Source organism: Crinia signifera, chromosome 3 (genome assembly GCF_055691185.1).
Source record: "Crinia signifera chromosome 3, ASM5569118v1, whole genome shotgun sequence".
NCBI lineage: Eukaryota > Metazoa > Chordata > Amphibia > Anura > Myobatrachidae > Crinia > Crinia signifera.
This window is the reverse complement of record NC_139219.1, coordinates 246182760-246188266: the sequence shown is the minus strand read 5'-3', so window position 1 is coordinate 246188266 and position 5507 is coordinate 246182760. Positions and strand designations below refer to the sequence as shown.

The window sequence follows — 5507 nt, the reverse complement described above, 5'->3', positions numbered from 1 at the left end:
GCCATGTCCACAAAAATTGCAAACCCCCCCTTTCCCCACTACCCCTGCCCAGAAAATCTCTTTGCTGCCGTAACTAAGGTTTTTAGGTTGTTAAAAGCAGAAGGCATGGGACAAAGGGTGAGTTTTCCTTCTGGCTGGGTGGCGGCTACTTGACAGCAAGGCTCCAAAGAGCCGCAGCCCAGTGATCAGGTCTGAATCGGGCCGTTGGTGTTTTTATTATTTGTATAAATTTTTGTTATCTAGACTTAGGGTGAAATCTACTAAATTGATCACACTACCATTTTTCATACGTTTTGCTAACCATTCAATTTATTAAAGACCAAGCCACACAACAAAGTGCATGAATGAAAACAGTAAGGACTCAAACCACATCTGTATAGTGTGTAGTACAAACGCTTGATCCACTACAAGAACCAACAAGAGTTTTTGTCTGCTGTAATACAAATTCCCATGTTCACCAATACAAATTCACAATTTTACCATGTGCTTTTGTCTGAACCACATGTAGAGTTGAGATTTACCAACCACCGCACACCTGATGAGGGTTGAGTTTTCAATCTCCAAACCATAGCTTAGTAAATTGTCATCTTAAAGTGGTCATGTAAAATGTACTTTGAGAACCATTTAGACATCTGACATTTATTGTTCAACGCTGCTATTTTACCCCTATGAGATCTATCTAAAGTGAAATCATCATGTTGCATCACTTACAGTAAAAAGGACCCAACAGAAGACAAGACGGAGAACAAGAGTTAGAAGAAAGGAAAGAAGCGTAGAAGAGCCCTTTACATGTTCAGATACTGAGGAAGGAGGTATCTGAGGAGCAGATGAGATAAAATTAGTCAGATGACGTCCTGGTAAATCATTGATCATTCACATAATGCACACAATTAAACTCAATTAATTGGTTGATGTGGTTACAACAAATGTAATTGTTTACATGCTTTTAGTGGTTTCTGAATTTGTGCATACAGACTTAATGATGCTATATAGGATTAATATGATTCACAAATGAAACCAGATTGTAGACAATCGTCTATTTCAATACCTCAAGTTTAATATGAGGTTATACAGTATGCGTTAGAGATGTGCAGGTCCAAGTATGCCTAAGAACTGCATTTGAATATGACCTGGTCTGCTCCCAGTTACACCCACCAGCAAAAAATATACAGTAATTATATCAAGACAGATTTGCTCAGCAAGAAGGACAAATAATATTGGCCTAAATGTTTCCAATTATGCAGAAATTTGCATTGAAGACCGCCTTGTTGGTATTTTTAGCATAACCAAGTGGATGATTATACGTGTAGAAAGTTTGAAGTTGAAGACTTGCAAGTATTCAAAATCAAATATTGTAAAGCTCACTGCATGTTTTAAAATCAGAAATAATTAAACACCTACCTTCATAGTCTGACATCTTATGTAACCCGCTGGGATCAAGTATCACAGAGGTACTTTAAAAAGTATTCTTGTTATAAGAAACATGTGCAGCTATGAATAATTTATGCAACATTAAACATAAATGTGATCTTTTACAAAATAAACATAGAATCTCTTCCCAATTTGTCTAATCTGCCAACTAGGAAGTTCACCCCAAGAAAAAAAAGAATTATATTTTGAATTCCTCTAGTTTATTAATAAAATAAATCTATTTATAGCACAAGATGTAATTAACAATGGGCTTTTATAATACTGGAGATATCTGCAAGCGTGTTGAGCTGTAGGGTGAGTACATATTAGGATTGGTGAACTCTTTTACTTAGAAATAATGCAAGTTAAAAATGGTACCCACTGGCATCGTAGTATGGATACGACTGGATACAACTGGCATCATTAGTGTATTTGTATTTGGAAGTTGGATTTTATTTTAAATTTAATAACTCACATTTTTACAATTCCTTCCTTTTTTACAGTGTCATACGTATTTGTATTTTTGTTTGTATGCATGAGAAATGGCTAGTTTTACATACTGTACATATTTTTTAAATAGATACATGCAGATGGGGCCGTTCTTATCATTTCCGCTGGTGCGCCATCCGCTGGTATCTTCCGGCTGCTGTACCGGCTCATGTGTACATGTGAGCGTCTCACACGCTTGTGCGTCCTTTTGTTGAAAATGCATGCACCTCTTTCACCGGCAGAGGATGGTGATCGGCGCGCCAGGAGTTGCTCAGATGAGAGCGGCTCCATCTGTATGTATTTCAGAAATACGGCCATAAGTTTTTACAAAGCAAAACCAACTTAGTTATTAATAGAGATGTGCGGGCTCGGATTCCTCAGATCCGAGCCAGCACGGACGTCATCAATCCGGGCCCGGATACGAGCAGCGCTCGGTGCTTCCCGCCTTACTCGAATCCGGGCGCACGGGCAAAACGTCATCGCCCGGCGTCGGATTCTCGCGAGATCACAGAACCCTTAAATTCCGCAACCTCGCGCCGACATCTTCACTCCAATCTCGGAGAAGGGTAGGGAAGGGTGTGCTGCTGCTGTGTGTGGTCTCTGCTGGGGCCCGTGCTGCTGTGTACTGTGTCTCTGCTCAGTGATCAAGACATCACCATTGCAAGGATGACTGGTGCTGTGCTCTGTCTCTCCTTTGTGCTGGGGCCTGCCTCTGCTGAGTCTGCTCCTGTATAGTCAGTCACAGTGTGATAGTCCACTGGTGCTGCTAGTGCCACTGCCTGCCCTGCACTGCCTAGTGTCTGCTGCAGTCTGCTCTCTGCTGTTGCCACTGGCTAGTGCCTACCAGTACCTATTGCAGTATATAATTCCAGTGTGCTGTTGCCCCTGGCTATCAGTACCTATCACAGTATATAATTCCAGTTTGCTGTTGCCACTGGCAGTGGCTACCAGTATTTTATTTATTGCAGTATATAATTCTAGTCTGCTGTTGCCACTGGCTACCAGTATTTATCGCAGTATATAATTCCAGTCTGCTGTTGCCGCTGGCTACCAGTATTATTTATCACAGTATATAAATCCAGTCTGCTGTTTCCACTGGCTACCAGTATTTATCGCAGTATATAATTCCAGTCTGCTGTTGCCTCTGGCTACCAGTATTATTTATCACAGTATATAAAAATCCAGTCTGCTGTTTCCACTGGCTACCAGTATTTATCGCAGTATATAATTCCAGTCTGCTGTTGCCGCTGGCTACCAGTATTATTTATCACAGTATATAAAAATCCAGTCTGCTGTTTCCACTGGCTAACAGTATTTATCGCAGTATATAATTCCAGTCTGTTGCCACTGGCTACCAGTATTTATTGCAGTATATAGTTCCAATCTGCTGTTTCCACTGGCTACCAGTACTATCAGTCCAGGGGTGCGCACATGTGTGCTGTATCCATCCAGGGGTGCCCACATGTGTGCTGTATTTGTCCAAGGGTGCCCCCATGTGTCCTGTATCAGTCCTGGGGTGCCCGCATGTGTGCCGTATAATTCCAGGGGTGCCCCATGTGTCCCATATCAGACCAGGGGAGCTGCCCTTTTTTTTAATAAAAATAATTTTAAGGTGTTTTTTTTTTTTTTACTGCAAGGGCTGTTAAATGCGCTGTAGTCCAGGGGTGAGCCAAGAGTGCTGTATAATTCATGGGGTGTTGCTAAGTAAGGTGTGCTGCTCTTTTTTATAATTAAAAGAATACACATTTTTATTTTTACTGCAGGAATTTGTCTGCCGTATAATTCCATGCCTGCCGCCATGTGTGCCGTAACAGTCCAGGGGTGCCGCCATCTGTGCCGTATAATTCCATGTGTGCTGTATCAGGTCAGGGGTGCCACCATCTGTGCCGTATAATTCCTGGGGTAAGCCAAGTCTGCTGTATAATTCATGGGGTGCTGCCAAGTGTGCTGTATTAGTCCAGGGGTGATGCTAAGCGTGCCATATCAGTCCAGGGGAGATGCTAGGTGTGCCGTATCAGTCCAGGGGTGATGCTAGGTGTGCCGTATCAGACTAGGGGGATGCTAAGTGTGCCATATCAGTCCAGGGGTGATGCTAAATGTGCTGTATCAGTCCAGGGGTGATGCTACCTGTGCCATATCAGTCCAGGGGTAATTCTCGGTGTGCAGTATCAGCCTAGAGGGTATGCTAAGTGTAAGGAAAGAGTGGGAAAGGACCCGCACAGCTGAAACAATTATTTAATTGATATTATTTTAGCCAATCTATTGTAACCAACATAAAAACCACATAGTCTAAATGCCGGTGGTTATATGGTTGGTGGTGCGCCCAGCGTTCAGTAACAATAACTGAGGGTGGGTTTGTTTTGTGTTTGCAAGAAGCAAAACAAAGGAAAGTAAACGCTTTTTGGGCGCACTCTTTTGAAAATGTAATGTGTATTAATTAATATTTAAGACATAACTTTTAATGTGGACTTGTTAAGATATAATGGCATGACGCATGAATACAATAAAAAAATATATTCTGAGTCTCCTGTTTGTTTATGTTGTGTGGTACTGGTGTATGATAATTACTGATACAAATAACAATTTTTAAAGTTTACCACACGTATAATTTATCATTTGTTGCATGTAGTCATCAAAGGTATAATAACCAGAGTGACCAAAGGTGGCAAAAATGAGTTAGTTGCCCCAAACTGTTACACAGGTTGGGGTTCAGCAACCCCACGTTACTGAGTGGCTCTATTAGTGAGCTAAAATAGGTACAATTAATGCCTGTATTGGCCAACAAAAATTATTATTATTGAAATCGAGCAGTAGGCGGCTCCTGTGCTGTTTGTCTGTTGACTGGGATACCTAGGTATAGTACCACACCTGGACTTCTCCAGGGGTCACCCACCTGGATACTGCCCTGGCCCTTCACTGCTTGGCTTCCAAGTTCGAGACGGGTTTGGGCACACCAGTGAGGTATGGTGGTATACTTATTGTGAATTATGTCACGACCCAACAGCCCAGGTTAACTGCTGGATAACATCCAAAAATCAGGAAGTAAACCCAAATAATTTGGGACAAAAAGGCAAAAGATATATGTATATGTCACACAACTGAATCTGGTACCATAGGCATACAGTTTACAATTAAATCATTCGCAGCAAGTAATAAGGAAAAATAAGCTGGATGCACTGATTAGGTATCTGATGACAGGTTTGCAATAGCTAGATTATTTATGCGGCTTTAGTTCCAGTGTCTGTGTCTCACACTTTTGTTACTACCATATACCATTGGTTTGGTTATAACTGCAAACGATTAGTCATAGGTATTGATACAATTTGTTTGGAAATCTGACATTAAGTCACAGTGTATCATAAAAGCAATGTGGATGAGCTTTGATCCTCCAGAGGCACTGTGACTTGCTGGTAACCGATGGCTAAATGCAGGTATTTGAACAATACAGCCTAATCACTCCTCAAAAAGTGAGCCTGGATATAGTGACTGATACAATAAGTGTCTGATATAGTCAACTATGCAAATTATAGAACCTGGCGTTGAACAGACATGAGTATACAAGTATAATACTAGCGTTCGTTGGTGGAGTGTACCACAGCTGAAGATTC

General features: G+C 41.4%; 1 pseudogene; it reads right to left on the bottom strand.

The window, feature by feature from the left end:
• Positions 1-4755: 4755 nt before the first annotated feature.
• LOC146065550 (5S ribosomal RNA) lies at positions 4756-4874 on the bottom strand (annotated as a pseudogene).
• Between the last annotated feature and the right edge of the window lie 633 nt (positions 4875-5507).